Genomic DNA, 15,864 nt, shown 5'->3' with positions numbered 1-15,864 from the left:
GGTTTCCCAAGCCTAGCGTTTGGAGACTAAGGCCCATCCTGAGCTGTTCACTCGTTAGAAAGATGTCACAGACGTGTGGTTAGCCCGGGTCTCCACGTACCATCGATCCCAAGGTTAGGACAGCATGATACAACTCAGAACAGCCTGGCAAGCGGGGAGACCTTAAACTTGACTGTGTTTGCATACAGTGCACTGCACACTTCTAGTACCACACTCTAAAACGTCCTCTAAAATAAATATTCCTGGTTGACCTTTGTTTAACATTTTAGGCTTGAATGCCAGAGATCATCTTGTGAGAAAGCATGATGTTTGTCACTGTGGCAAAAAGGCAGTGTGGGAGAGGGAAGGGGAGGGAGTGAGGCTGCGGGTAGGGGAGAGGCCCAGAAATTCGCTCTAGAAATGGGGAGCGGGGCCCGCTTGCCTGGATTGAAGGCCCAGCCCCACGCAGAACTGGGGTAAGAGCTGGCATGTAACTCTGACTACGTGCCCACCTCTGTGGGTGAAACGCTCCTATTTGACCCTGTTCGTTCTTTACAATTTTATGATTATATGTATGTTTTTTGTTCTGTTTTGCAGATGAAGAAACTGACACTCAGGGCGGTGGAGCAAGATGCTTCATTTCACAGAAGAACTAGCGAGTGAGGGGCTGGCGTCAGGCCTGGTGTTGCCTGCGTCCACACCCTGGGGCACAGTCTAGCCTCCAGGCGGGGCGACACAGTGGGCGTCCCTGCTGGCGCCTTCGGGAGGAGGTCACAGAGACAGAGCGGCGGCGCTGTAAGTCTGATTCCTTCCCGGGAAAGTGCGCTTTTACACCTTTCACTTTCAGGCTTCCCGCCCCAGTCAGGCCCGACCAGCTTTTCACAGAGTTGCTGAAACGCCACGCTTTTCCCATTTAAGAGGCAGTTTTGATGGTAGTCATGCTCGAACTGTCCTCTAAGACAGGCAGCAGCTTTTGGTCGCCTGTTACCTGGGCTGATGCTGCTTGGCCCTTCAGAGGCAGCTGGATTCTGGAAGGCAGTCCGTCAGCCGCTCTGCTGATGGTTCTTCCGAGGTGACGAGCTGGGCATGAAGGTCCCCTTCAGACCGCGGTCCCAGGGTGGGGCATCGCCCCCCAGGGCGTGTGTGCGGAGGTTAGGAACTTTCCGGGGATGTCACTTCTCTGCTCAGAGAAGTGACGTGTGAGCGTGAACACCCAGTTGGGCACAGTGCTTGCACTTTTGGCAACACCAGAAGCGGAAGGGCAAACTGGCTCAGTTTTAAGGGGTCTGTATTTTTGAATTATCAGGATGAGCCGTGTTCTCTGGAACTCTTTCACAGACTCAGGCTTGACAACTAGTTGCACACTGAGCCAAGATTAGAATTCCTGAATCATAAATGGCCAATGGTCAGCTGGCAAAGAAGAGCAAAGTATGCCCCTTGCAGGGAACATGAGATTCCCTTTCTTGGGCTAGAGACACAATGGAAGCCTGCTTTTGTTTTGTTTTGTTTTATTGAAGTAGAGTCGGTTTACCATGTTGTGTTAGTTTCTGGTGGACAGCATAGTGATTCAGTTATACGTGTACATAAAATCCCTTTCAGGTTCTTTTTCATTGTAGGCTGTTACAAGTTATTGAATATTGTTCCCTGTGCTCTACAGTAGGATCTTGTTGTTTATCTAGTTTGTATATAGTAGTTAGTACCTACAAATCCCAAGCTCCTAGTTTACCCTCCCTCCCCTTCCCCCCTGGTAACTATAAGTCTGATTTCTATGTGAGTCTGTTTCTGTTTTGGAAATAAGTCCATTTGTGTCTTTTTTTTTTTTTTTTTAGATTCCACATGTAAGTGATAGCATATGGTATTTTTCTTTCTCCTTCTGGCTTACTTCACTTAGAATGAAAATCTCTAGGTCCATCCACGTTGTTGCAAATGGCATTATTTTATTCTTTTTTATGGCTGAGTAGTATTCCATTGTATAAATATACTGCAACTTCTTTATCCAGTCATCTGTCCATGGACGTTTAGGTTGCTCCCATGTCTTGGCTATTGGAAATAGTGCTGCTGTGAACACTGGGGTGCATGTGTCTTTTCAAATTAGAGTTCTGGATATATGCCCAGAAATGGGATTGCTGGATCATAGGGTAAGTCTGTTTTTGGTTTTTAAGGACTCTCCCATGAAGCTTGCTTTTGAAGTTTTAAACGTCCAGGACAGGATCACTTTGTTGTTGTGCTGTGTTCTGCCAGCTCCTGCAGTAGAAACCAGCTGCTTCCCTGCTGTTGCTTCGAGGGCCGGAGAGCTCTCAGGAGCATCAGGGGTTTGCGTGGTTGGATCCCCCGGAGGTAGAATTGCTGCCTCTTAGGAGATCATTGGACTCTTTCTTTCTAGAAATTCGATCTTTGCTTCAAACACCAGGCCCTCACTTCCGGGGAGGAGTTTGCAGTTGGAATCTGTGGCCTCCTCAGGCTGCAGCAAAACACTCCCAGCCTATCTGGAGGGGCCCATGACGTCCTGACCTTGCCGCAGGGCCGGCCCTAGGGGAGGTGATGGCTGAGCCATTAGGATTATAAATAGTCTGTCTCTGCTCTCCAAAGAGAGGCATGTGTGCTTATCTCAAGTTGCGTGTTAACAGAGTTCTAGAGAAAGCAGAGTTTCCAGTCGCCTTTTTGATAAACACATTCTTGGAAAGGACAGCTGCTACCTAGTGAGAGACCCCGGGGAAGATATTTTAAGCAAGTCTGAGGCCATCTGTCTGCACGCTTTGTGCCTACAGTTTGAAGTTCTCTCTAGTTCAGTCCTCAAAAGTGATGAGTTAGTGTCTGCACGGCCACCCAACTTCGGACCAGGCGGGGCGCCGATCTCACGTCGGGGGACTTTCCGCGGCATTTTCTCAGGCGGGGTGGTCCCTGCTACCATCACGCCTGCGGCCACAGGGCTGTGAGAAGAGGGCTCAGGGGGTGGCTTTCAAAGCCCTCGGCACCAATTTCTGCCCTGCCATCTTTCACTTGTCCTTTTACCTGAACCAGCCTATCCGTTGTCACCCAGCAGACACACAGTCAGGCCTTCCATTGGAGTTGGGAAACCCCCAGAATCAGTTTATGTAATGAGTCAACTGCAGAGCCTGGGTTCCACGTTGCCCAGGCCATTTCCGGGGGGCGCGTGTCTGCTCTCAGAGGCACTGGAGGTCCGCTCCTCTGGGGATGGCATCCTCTCTTCTTCAGACCCCTCTCTTGAGGTTCAGGTGTTTCTCCCAGCCCCAAACCACTGGCACTCAGGGAATTTTCCTCCTGAGCCTTAGATCTGCCCTTCAATTTCAATAGTAAACGAGTCTTCTGGAACTTTCTTATATCTGACATTTCCCACATTAGTCCCCATAAAATTGCCAGGCTGACTTTGCCGTAATTGTGAACCGATGATCCCCTGCCCATCCCAAGAGCAGTCGGAGGGGGCGACCATCGGTGTCTACAACCCTATAGCCATCTTCCCTCACCCCGCTGCTCTCTTCCTCCCTCACCCACATCCCCCCGTGTCACTTTTAATGCAATTATGTTGAATTACATAAAACTGCCATTTCTGAGATTCGAAAGTTACAATATTGGGAATTTCATGTGGTTCAACTTAACATTTTTGTCAAATGGCAGAATGATCTCTAGAATTCCTTCCCAGTCTCCCAGTTTAGACCCCCTCCCCCAGAAAAAAACACACATGTCAGGGTCTCTTCCTGGGGAATCATGTTTCTGGAACATTATCTAAACAAACATCAGAATAATGCTAACATCGTGATAACTTCGTTATGGTTCACTTCTGCCCGCCTCCTCCCCAGCCAGGCAGTAAGCACCCTTAAATCCAAACGGTATTTTAATGCCCCATTGTAACCTCAGAGACCACATGTGAATGGTTCTGTTTCTTCACTGATAGGTTTAGATACATAAGAAAGGGGGAAACAGGCATGTTGGTAATAAAGCAAAATAAGCAATGAGATGGTCAAACAAAATAACCCTAGAACAGTTTTTATACTCAATATTTTTTTAATAAAAAATAGTTTCTCCATAGAAAACTAGTGTTTTACATAGGAAAAAAGAAAAGAGGAAACAGATCACCTGAAGAACACTTAGAAAATAACTGATTTAAGGAGGTGACTGAGAACCCAAAAGAGCAACTCAGAGGTGGTGTCCTGTGCAGTTGCTGCTGGCAGGAAGATGGGAGTGCATGAACACTTCCACCAACGCCAGCCTGGTCGGAAGAACAGCCCTGAGAGCAACTCCTGGCTCCCATCCTGGGGAGGCACCTTCCTTGTCAGTTCTGTACTCTTGGAGGTTCTGAAATGGAAACAGAAGGGGACCCCATGCTATCTGGGAATGAGGGGAAACTGTTTTCTGTATTGTCTAAGGAAGGTGGTTGGAGGGCAGGAAGAGGCCTGGACTTGCAAGGTGACCAGCTCCCTCTGGGTGACTGGGAGTTCGTCCATTCAGCCCTCAGTTTCTGCACCGGAGTTTGGGTTGATAATACAGCTGTCACAGGGCTGTTCAGATATCGACAAGAATTAACCTGGGAAGCATTTGCTTTGGCACCACATCAGTCATTAAAGACTCGTCAAATCAAAATTCAATCAGAGTAACACTTAATTGTGCTTAATGAAGAAAGATTTTGTTCTCCCTAAGGTCTGGAATTAGGCAAGAATGTCCTCTCTCACCACTGCTGTTCAACATAGTACTTGAAGTTCTAACCAGTGCAATAAGGCAAGAAAAGAAAATAAATTACATACAGGGAAGGAAGGAAGGAATAAAATTGTCCTTATTTCCAGATGACACAATCGTCTATGTTGGAAATCTAAGGAATATTAAAAAAAACAAAAACAAAAACCCACATCTTCTCTAGAGTTTAGCGAAGTTTCAGGTTACAATATCAACATAAAAAATCAACTGTACTTTTTAATAATACCTTTGAATATGAGGAAACCAAAATAAAAAATAGTGACAATATCAAATGCTTGTGAGGATGCGGAGAAACTAGATCTCATAGATTTCTGGTGGGTGTAACATAAAATGGTACAGCCCCCCCTGGAGGCTTCTTCAGGCCAAAAACTAGGTTTTATGTTTAACGTGGACTATGTATATAACAAATTCTTATGGATGTTTTCTGTCGTTTAAAAATAGTTAAGCCAAGGTTAATGCTTAAATGCCTAGATCTGAAAATAAGGTTTATTACATAACTTCATTGCTTACTTTTGGTGGGAATTTAATACAGATCACCCAGTTTTTTATTAAGTGTATGTCAAACTTCTCCTGCCCTCCAGGCACTGTCCCTGGGTGCTGAAATCATACAGTGAACAGTGTATCCCAGGACTTTTCACAAAGGTGGACAGTGAAGGCTTACAAAGGACCGATGAGCATGGAGCCAGCTGAGCCTAGCCTTGGAATGACCGTTAACCTGTCAGCCTAGAGTCCCCCACCCTGTTGTCCATTGTCACCACGCCGCCCAGGTCTCCCCGGCCCCCTGGAGCACCTGCAGGAGGCGTGCTCACTGGGAAGCTGCTCCTGGTCCCACTATTCCTCCCGATTCTTTTCCTCCCGTCCAGTTATTGGGGCTGGAGACGGGCTTTTGCCCCAGAACCCGTGTTCCCAGTAGCCAGCTGGCATTTCAAAGGCAAAAAGGCACAGCTCTCTCCCTACCTTTGGTTATGTGCCGGTGAGATGAAGGACCCAGCGTTTCAGGCTGAGAGTAGGGAGCCTGGTGACCTTTCACCCTGCAGAGCTTTGGGCAGGTGGAGGGGGGCATGGCTGTTGGGATCCAGGGATGTGCGTTTTTTGTTTTCTAAAGCATGTTCTTCCTTGATGCAGCTGCTCCAGCAGTGAGCTCTCTTTGCCTGTGCGTCCATCGGTGTTCTGACTGACTGAAGAGTCTCTCCTTTACTGTCTTGGAAAACTGCTTTTTTTGGTTTTCCATAAGCATTTTGGCTTTAAGAGGTGAATGTGCCTCTTAAATCAGAAAAGTACACAAATTATAAATGCACACATTCCATCTTCACCGGGGCTATTCTTTCACACCTGAATCAATCGACCGAAAAGTGTGCAGTGAGTGTCCATGTGCCCAGCTGAGTGCCGTCATGGGCTTATCAAGAATTAGCAAATTGTGAAGACGCGAGAGCCTCCTGCCCTCGCCTCTGAAACTCCATGTTACTTTCAGTGAGCCACACACAATGTACCAATTTACTTGATCGTATGATGGCCTTTGCTGGTGCTACACACCTCAGCGTGTCCTGTTAGTGAGATCCTTTCTGACCTGGGCTTAGATTTCCAGCCGTGGTCGGAATCTCTTAACTGCAGTGCCCCAGTCTGAATCCCTTAGTACCCACTGACCTCAGCCACAGAGTCAGCAAGCTCAGGTTCAGGCAGTGACAAGCCTCGTCCGTGATCTGGAGGAAAACCTACCAAGTCCCCATGGGCATCGCTTGCCTGAAATAAGACACCGGAACGCTCACACATCAGCTTTATTTTTATTAACATTAAACATTGCGGCGATCTTTTTCCTGTTTCCTTTTCGTAGAGACTGGGGATTACACCAACCTGCATGCTTTCTTTTTACCACATTATACATTTATATAGTGTCAGCTGATGGATAAAACACGGGCTTGTCATCAGACAGTCCTGAGATCTGATTTCAGCTTCATCTCACACGAGCTGTGAGCGTTCGGACAAATCACCTAATCTTTTTGAGTCTCGATTTTATTCGTTGGTAAATGCAGATAGCAGTGTTGAACCGTAAATTTGTTAGATGACTCATTGATGTAATTCCTGTAAAGCACCCACCCCATCCTCATGATGGAGATTTTTCTGGCTCGGGTAGGAATTTTTAAAATAAATGCTTTTAGCAGACGTAGCTCTCTACTTACTTCTTTAGATCTTGGACCTACGCATGGATGTCCAGTTTCTAGAATCACTTTCTAATGAATATTTGCTGTGTATCCAGCCCTGTGCTGGGCATTTTGAGGAGTCAGACAAACTAAAACACAGATCTCTGACCTGAAGGAACAAATCATCTAGCACAAGAGGCAGTATTTATAAGGAGATGCTGAAACCGTTTATAGAACATTAAAAGTTGGGGAAGAACTTTTGAGGTCACCTATTCAACCTTCTAGCCAATGAAGAAAGTCACTTATTATGGAAAATAAATGAATAATAGAAAAGCAAGAAGCGGGATGGATATCAGCAGCAGGGTGCCAGTAAAAGCTAATAATAACGCTGATTGAGTCCTTGTTATACGTGAAGCACTGTTCTTAGTGTTTTACTACGTTGTTTATTTAATCCTCCTGGAAGCTCTATGGGACAGGTACTGTCATTAGCACTGGTTTTTGGAAGGGGAGACTGAGGCACTGAGAAGTAAGTGAAAAGAACATAAATGTTAGAACAACATCAAACAACATTTTTGCTGCTCTTAACATTTTTTCAGGATCATTTCCTAGTGGACTTTAGCCTACCTACTTGTATGGCTTCACACTAATTTTCTTTAAAAATGAGGTGTATTGAGGTATAATTTACACAGAGGAAAATTAACCTTTTTATAGTATACAGTTCAGTGAGTTTTTAACAAGGTGTGCTGGCACGTCCCCACCACACACAGCACAGAATATGTGTCACTCCAAGATGTTCTGTCGCAGCCCACGCCCCCCAGCACCTGGCAGCCGCAGTTTTGTCTGTTCCCTTTGCTCTACCTTCTCTGTAATGTCATGAGAGTTGACTCATACACTATGTAGTCTTTTCCTCGGCTTCCTTCACTTACTGTAATGCTTCCGAGAGGTGTGTGTAAGGCGTGCGTTACTTTTACTGCCTGCTCGTCTTCTGTTCTGTGAGCGAATGCGCCACCGTTCGCACCGTCTGCTTATCTGCTCACCAGCTGATGGGCGCGTGCGTGCCCCCAGGTGTTGGTGGTCGTGAATGGACATGCTGACTTTCTCCTGGTCCCTGCTTCCTTTCTATTTTAAACATGATCTAATCAGAGATTTTCTTGTGCTGACCCTTTGAGTCCTTTCCGTGCCTCCGTCTCCCTATGAATCGGCCTTACTTAACAACTACAGGTTTCTGTGTTGGTGTCCTTGGAGGTGCATCTACTTTGAGCACAGAACTCAGGTGTGTGTTTATCAATCATACGTGAAGCCCCAAGAGCACGCCCATTCCTCCCCCAGCGTTTGCCCCCGAGAGCGATCTCAGCTTTCCTGTAACGTGGTGTCTGCGCCTCCTCAACTCTCCAGAGAATAACACGTTACAGTTCCCTTCAGGCGTTTTCTCCTTCCTGTGCGAATTGCACTTTGCATTTCCTGTGATCAGGCATTGTTCTCACAGGGGGCAGTTAGTTCAGCAGTGAGGGCAAGAAAGCACAGCGCCCAGGTGTGGAAAACGCAGCTTAACAAAATTCTAGGGAATCCTCGTTGTCTGGGTGTTCGGGGAAAGCATCGTAGATCATCAGAACTGTGCAAATTAACAGTTTTAGACAGAATCTGACGTGCATTTAGCAAAAAAAGCACGCGCCAGCCTCTTGGCAGCGTGGTGAGTCAGACTCTGCCACTGTGAGCGGCTCTTCTGCTGGGTCCGCTTGTCCACATAGCCTTAGTGAGTGTCTTTGAGACAATTGTGAGATACAAAAAAGAAAACTTCAAAAAAACAAAATAAAAAGCCCCCCCCCCAAACAAAACAAAACAAAAAAACCCTTCTTTCCTTATCATCCAAAGAAAATAGAACTTTTACAATATGTTTACTTTTTCATAAGACTGAGAAAGCGTCTCATCAATAAAGAAAGGAGGGCTTTTTGTTTCCTTTTAGGAGCTGCATATGAACATTTCTGTAGTAGTCTCAACACTCATGTGAGTGTCTAGACTCCCAGTGCTGATTCGGTGATGGCTGTAACAGGCCTGTGGGGTCTGGATTACGACACGCGAAAGGGAGGGCCAGGGTGAGGCGTGAGCAGAGTAGAAGTTGCTCCAAACCCTCTGCACCTTCCCACGTGCAGGTACCAGCCCGGAGACAGTCGCCTTCCCCGCTGTGTTCCTGTCCCACGAACGTGTTACTGCTCCAGTGTATGTCACTGTCCCCGGAAGCTGCTAGACTGACCTCTTCCTTAATCCGAGGCATGACTTTATCCATAATAATAATAATAATAATAATAATAATAATAATAGTAACAATCATAATCCTCACCTCCCTCGGGGTTACCTGGGCGGTCACCTCGCATCCCCTCCAGCACCTGCAGACCCAGGCTGAGCGCTCCGGCCTGTGTCTCTGTCTTCCTCACATCTTTCCTGCATTATTTTCATTGTTTCAAACCTATTGTTAACAGCTTTTTCCATTATTTTAAAGCCCTCTCTGTGCTTAGTCACCTTTAATCGCAGCACTGGAAGCAGTGGACACGGAGAAACAAGTGGTCTCCTTCACGTCGTCCTTCACACCGTTTGCCCTGAGAGAGGCACCACCTCCCCCTCTCACGTGTCCAGGGTCCGTGTGCGTCTCCTTGACCAGAGGAGCCCCCACTGTCCTCCCCCACCAGCCTGGCCCGGTGGAGTAGCGCCCCACGAGCCCCTCCCATGATTGCAGTCTGGTGGACCAGAGTGCCAGGGGCGGGGCTTGGAGGTCCTTGTGCGGGATCATCCTAGTCAGGGATTAAGGAAACATGTCTGGAAAGAGAAAGATGTCGCTCCTCCCATATTTGCATTTGGCGGGTGTTTCCATGTATTGTAGGACTTGATTGACATCCCAGACCCCCATGAAGGAGGAAGACTTTTGAGGTAAGGAGGAAATTTTCCTTGCTTTATAGTGTAGGTGCGAGAAGTAAGATGTCACAAATTGGTCTGTTTTAGTCATTTTTGTCAAGTCATTTTATAGGAAGGGAGCAGCCCTGCAGTCTCTGCATGATTAGGACACATTTGGTTCAAGAGAGAAGCCAGACCCTGAGAAGGGAAGCGACGTGACATCACAAGTGACAAGGGGAGAAGGGGAGTGGTCGCTGAGACCTGCCTCCATCCTGGCCCCCACCCCCAGGACCCCCCAACCCCCTTCTGGTCGTGAGCCTCCGGCATTATCTACTGTTTTCTGCATCTTTAAATTCTTATTCCTAACGCCCTTATCTTCATCCTGTGGTTCAGCTCACTCCTTCCTTTCCACGCCACCCGGGTCACGGGACACTTTCCAAGAGGCACACTTTCTGGGACACACAGACGTGCAAGACCTTGTCCCAAGAGACTTCCCCCTGTCGGGAGAACAGGGCCGCGGTCCCACGGACGCACTTCAGGATCTCGGTGTTGCGGTCTCCGCTCCGGAGCCACACTGCCCCACTTGGTCATCGTCTGTTGAGTTGCTGTGCCTTGGTCTTTGACACTTGGGTTTGACACATGAAATGTGATCTGAGCGCTGGAGAACGTGGATCTGGAAACTGCGTGAACTCAGTGAAAACCTTTGCAACTTTCCCCCGTTTCCTTCCTCCTTACTCACATCTCATTTGATTAAATGTGAATGCATAAAATAACTTCCTACGCCACGTAGTCTTTGTGGGAGTTAGATAAAGATCTCTTCCTTTGGGCCTTGTAACAAGCAAGCCTGTTTGGAATGATCATTTTGGACAGTCCCAACTCTGCCGAATAGAAAGAGCTTGAATGACTAGCACAGCCCCGTGTTGCTGGGAGCAGGGGAGGACTGGTTGTTGGCCTTCTTGACGGTGTGTGTGCCCACCTGATGAGTCCCGTGAAGCCGTCAAAGTACGGATGCTGGAAATCCACTTTCCTGCTTTTATTCAGATGATCCCAGCCACCCATGTCTCACATAGTTCACTGGCCAAGAGCACATCAGGACGGCGTCAAGGCTGGCCCCACGGGATGACGGACTGATCTTCCAAAGGTGGGACTTATACGTCACCCTGTGCCCCTGCCACCCCGCGGGGTGGGGCTGACCCTGCGAGCAGGGCACAGAGCCTCGCAAGAAACTTTCATGGGTTTCCCTTTACAAAGTTGGCTCCCAGCTATGTCTAGTCTCAGAGTAAAGCTGCTCTGGGTCCTCCCCACACTGGCAAACCCAGAATTAAATCTTCTCCAGATGCGTCCATCCTGACTGCTCCCGAGGGGCTGACTGTTGTCAGGTACGCAATATACAAACAAATCCGCTGCAGGCTGTCTCGTTTCCAAGGATTATTTTTAGGTGAGATCAGCACCTCCCCGGTTTTCCACCTCTCGGAGGCTCCAGATTATCTCTCCTCCCTCCTTTCTAGCTCTGACCATTTCGCTTTTTCTGGATTCGCTGCCAAAGCAGTTTAAGGTCTTCCAATCACCCTCATTTCTCAAGTGCATGCAGAGTCCATGTTGAAATTTCATCTGGTTCCAGGGGCGGGCTCGGGGTGGCTCAGACCACGGCCTTCTGCCCCTCGGACATTGGCAGAAGCCGTATCGGTCACTTGTCATCAGCACATCATTTCTGGGGCACCAGGTCAGTCCACGAACCTTTCTCTGGGTGCTATTTGCCCTGGCATGTGGCACGTGCCCTGTTAAGGAGACTGGCATTGATAGCCTCTCCTGATCTCCAATAAGCATTTAGGGGCCACCCATTTGCCCTCGTCCCACCCACGCCCAGGCCGGCACCAGGGTGCTCCCAGGAACCTCGGTGCTTGGCTTGCAGGATGTGTGGCCATTCTCTTCGCTCAGCTGACTTGGGGATATGGTAGTTGGTATTTAGGAATAATTTAGGGTTTTGCATATATTGCTCGATTTCATTTAAGCCTCACACGTTCTGTGAAGTGAGGAAATGAGCAGAAGCGTTTTCTAGAAGTAGATCCTGAGCCTCGGGTTTAGCAGGACACCAGTGATCACCGGCACAGGGTTTGAACCTCAGGATTCCAGGTCCTGTCCTCAGTTCCTTTCTGCCTGTTTATTTCTGTAGCAGGAGTCTTGTGCTGGGCGGCTTTGGGCTTTAGTCTCACAGATGCGTCAGAGCCCTCAGCTGTGCCCCACCAGCCTGGTGCTCAGAGCTGAGTGTGTGTTGACAGGCATAGCCAGGGTGACACTGGCCACCAGCCCAGGCCAGTCCCCGAACTCTCTGCTCCATTCCTGGCAGCAGTGGCACTTTCCACTCAGCCACTGCATGGTCCCCGTGCTCTGGGGTGGTACAGCAGCTGGGGCAGAGGGATCCCCAGGCCAAGCCCCTGAATGTGGGTCCCCTCCCCCAGGGTCGAAGTCAGCTCCTCAACCAGGAGGCCAGGCCCCTCACCAGCCAGTCCCGCCTCCTTCCCCAGACTCCCCACCTGCTGCCCCCTCCCCCGGCCTTGCCCTCCTCACACGTCTCAGCACCTGCTGAGCTCCTTTGCACGAATTGTCCTTGTCCTCGCTAAGCTGCCAGGGCCACTGTATTGTCTGCTTACAGTCCTGCCCCATCCCTGGCCGTGGCCCCGAGCACAGTGGATCCCTGCCCTCTGATGGTGTCCTGGCCCAGGGAACAGCAAATGAGGGCCTGGGTCAATTGCTTTGTGGGTGGGGTGTCCACGGGAAGTGGGGAGAAAGGACTCTGTAAAGAAACTTGGTCTCAGTGAGAAAGGACAGTGTAGCCAGCCCTGGCCCACGGTTCGCTGCGCTGCGGGCAGTGGGGCAAGCCCGCCTCCATCTCCCCGCACTCGGGGCGCCTCCTCTGGGGTGTCGGCCTCAGGCTCCCCACGGTTTGCTGCGCTGCGGGCAGTGGGGCAAGCCCGCCTGCATCCCCCCACACTCAGGGCGCCTCCTCTGGGGTGTCAGCCCGCCTCCATCTCCCCGCACTCGGGGCGCCTACTCTGGGGCGCCGGCCTCAGGCTCCCCACGGTTCGCTAACTTTGATTTCCAGGTAGTAATGCCACAAGGCAACTTCAAGTGGAGACGCTTCCTGCTTCAGGACAGGTCCGAGAGCTGCCTTTCTCTCCAGGCAGGTCTGGGCTCCTCTGAGGGCAGAGGCCTATCCCCTGGTCTCTATCTCTGCTCAGAGTTCTGGCTGCTGGCAGACGTGGCCCGAGGGCCAGGTGGTGTGGGACGTGTGCCTGGGGCCCTCGCCATGCTGCCGTCTGGAGTGCTGTGTGGGCTTGAGACCCTCCAGGGGACTTGCTACCTCCAGTCATCAGGCAGGCCTGGCCTGAGGCTCCGCCAGCCTGTGTGTGCTAGGACAGTGGCAGCGACCGGCTGCGTCCTGCTCTAGGCAGGACCCTCCTCTGCTTCAGTGCCACCTGCCCTAAGTGGGCAGGTGTGGGGAAGGGGATTCAGAAACCCCCTGCCATGATGGGCTCTCGGGAAGCATAGAGCGTGCAAGCCTGAACTTAGAATTAGCAGATGGACTTGGGTTTGAACCTGGCCCCCTGCAGCGGGGGTGAAGGAGGCTGGGGTGTGTGGGGAGGGCGGGAGGGGGCACCGTGGCCTCATTCAATCCTCCCAGCAAGGTAGGGTCGTCTCCAGGTCACGCCTGAGGGAGCAAAACCTCAGCGGGCTCGGCCAGCCCCACAAGTGAACAGACCCAGGCCCTCATCTGTCTTCTCATCTGCCCCATGAGACCCCAAACTCTCCTTAGCTCATTTTCCACACAACTTCTCCTTGTCATCTGCACCCTCAGGCAGACGGAGTTACTTCCCGGCTTCAAACCACTGCTTACTTGACAGGATGAATTCTGAGCTCTTAGCCCAGCCCGGGGAGGGACCCGCCTCACCCACCTTGTGCCTCCGCAGCCCCTGCTCAGCTCCACGGCCTCCCCACCGTGCAGGCTCCCGGCTGCTCCTTTGTGCTGCTGGGCCTGTCGGTCCCTCCTCCTCCCGGAGCGCCTGGTTGGGTGCGTCCTGCATGGGGAGGAGGGGGTGTGGAGGCTGGTCCGTTTGCGCGTGGATGCTGTGAGCTAGGAAAAAAAAGCCAGCTCAACTAGGATTGATTGCTCTCTGCACAGTGGGGCTGAAAGGAGAATATTGTTCATAAGGTTTCTCTGAACGTTAAATGAGTTAATATAGGAAAAGTGCATAGAATAATTCTTGGCTCACAGAAAGCACTGATAAGGTTGGCTCTTACTAAGATTACACTCTCGGTAGATGTTAAATGAATACTTGAAAGTGGAATGAAAAGTCTGATTCAGACTTTGCCTCTCGTAGACTTTTGGCTTCCTTTCTTCTATATCTATTAAAAAAGATTAAGTTTAAATATCACAGGAAAAAAATGTAGCGTTCTCAGTCCCACCACATTACTTCCTGGAAGACGTCAGCATTTAAACCGCATGCCGCCACTAAACTTTAGTTTAAAACGAAGATCTTTACTTCTTGACTGACAGTAAAGAACTTGGCGTTGGGAAAATTAGGCAGTTTGATGCTGGTGCAGACTCACAGAAGCTTTCCGTTGAACATGTTTTGGGCTTATTTAACCAAGTCAGCGTCTGTTTTGGTGAGATCGGATTTTCAGCTTTTTCAGCAGTGCGAGACACACAGCACTATATCGTTTATTTTATAGAAAATGAACCCGGGTTTCAGCGCTCTCCAGGGGTAGAAGAGACCAGAAGGCGTTCACATGATTAAGTTCTGGTCGGGCGCAGGCACAGAGCTCTGGGTTTCCGTGATCTCATCCAGGATGTGGGATAAATAAGAACGTAACTGTTAATTACGTAGGATGAAATTTACGCACTTCGGGAATCTGCACGCAGCAGACGTGGCCCCCCTTCTCCCGCCGCCCGTCGTGCGTCCGTTCACCGCACAGGGCTGCTGGGCAACTTGGAGGTGACTCAGCCCAGCACGTCAGGGAGACTGGGGTAGGGATGTCAGCCTTCAAGCTCCGAAAATTTATACCTGATCGTAGTGCTGAGGCGAGTTCCCAGACGGTACAGACGTCACCATCCGACACGTCATGGTCCCAGCGTTTGGTCACAGTCACACTCTTGAAATCTAGGGCTGAAGCCTGGAATTTCCATGGCAGTGTGGCCTGCATGGGTATTTGTGTCTGCTGACTAGTCATTTGTTGCTAGAACCAGAGAGAAGATCGATTTTTATTATCGCAAGCATGTTAAATGTTTATTATACTAGTTGTTAAAAAGGAATTTCTTCTGATTTTAGTTTTTGCTCTCAGTTTAATAGGGAAAAAATAAGATGTAGATGATAACACACAAAAGGAGGAGTAAGGTTGCACACTAGTTCTTTACCGTTGTTAACAGTAGTGGACATATATTTTTACAGCGTGCACTTGGGGAGCTGTGTGGTTGAGGTTCTACAAACGATTGGAATGATAGGCCAGTAGGTCATATAACTGTACGTAAAAATGTAAGAAACCACACGAGAAATTGTCATTTTGGAAGTAACCACAAGAGTCATTTAAACATGCTTATTCCTTTGACAAAGTAGGTATGATCTAGCTAACATCACGTCTTTTAAGTTACCTGGAATTCTCCTTCTCCAAGAAAAGGCTTAGGGTAAAGAATTGCTAGTAAAAATTCTAGTGTGCTATGTCCTCGCGTGAAAAGGTGTTATCCAAACTGTATCACCTGATACAGACCAACTTGTTATTTTGGAAGTCTATTTTTTAAAAAGCGAAAGGAAAATCAACTCTACCATCTGGTGGAAACACTGGTCATTGCAACTTCTTCTTTTTTAAACATGGCACCTAACCCAGCTATTCTTCATTTATGAAGGATCCTCATGGCCTGGCGCTTTTCTAGCAGAGTGGTTTTCCCCAGGTCACTGAGGCCTGTTACAGATTTTAAAAAATTGTTGATGAATGTTTCCAGGGCAGTGACTCTTACTGCCCATGGTGAACCCAAGGGCACCTTCCTTTGGTGACTCGGAGGCTCACTATGAGCTGTGAGCTACCTCGCTGTCTCTACAACTCAGAGATAACCCCAGCCTTCAGGGAGACTTGGCCTTGCTCTAAGAGGCCCCAGGGA

The 15,864-nt window shown here is 49.2% G+C and overlaps 1 long non-coding RNA gene across 1 annotated transcript; it reads left to right on the top strand.

Annotated features, from left to right (window-relative positions):
* Positions 1-371: 371 nt before the first annotated feature.
* LOC116661715 lies at positions 372-10,956 on the top strand. Its single transcript, XR_004317619.1, has 3 exons — positions 372-455; positions 577-774; positions 10,107-10,956. It is a non-coding gene; the product is annotated as an uncharacterized LOC116661715 (long non-coding RNA).
* Positions 10,957-15,864: the final 4,908 nt, after the last annotated feature.

This window comes from Camelus ferus, chromosome 36 (genome assembly GCF_009834535.1).
Source record: "Camelus ferus isolate YT-003-E chromosome 36, BCGSAC_Cfer_1.0, whole genome shotgun sequence".
NCBI lineage: Eukaryota > Metazoa > Chordata > Mammalia > Artiodactyla > Camelidae > Camelus > Camelus ferus.
Note: the sequence above shows the minus strand (reverse complement) of the source record. Positions and strands in the feature narration are given on the sequence as shown.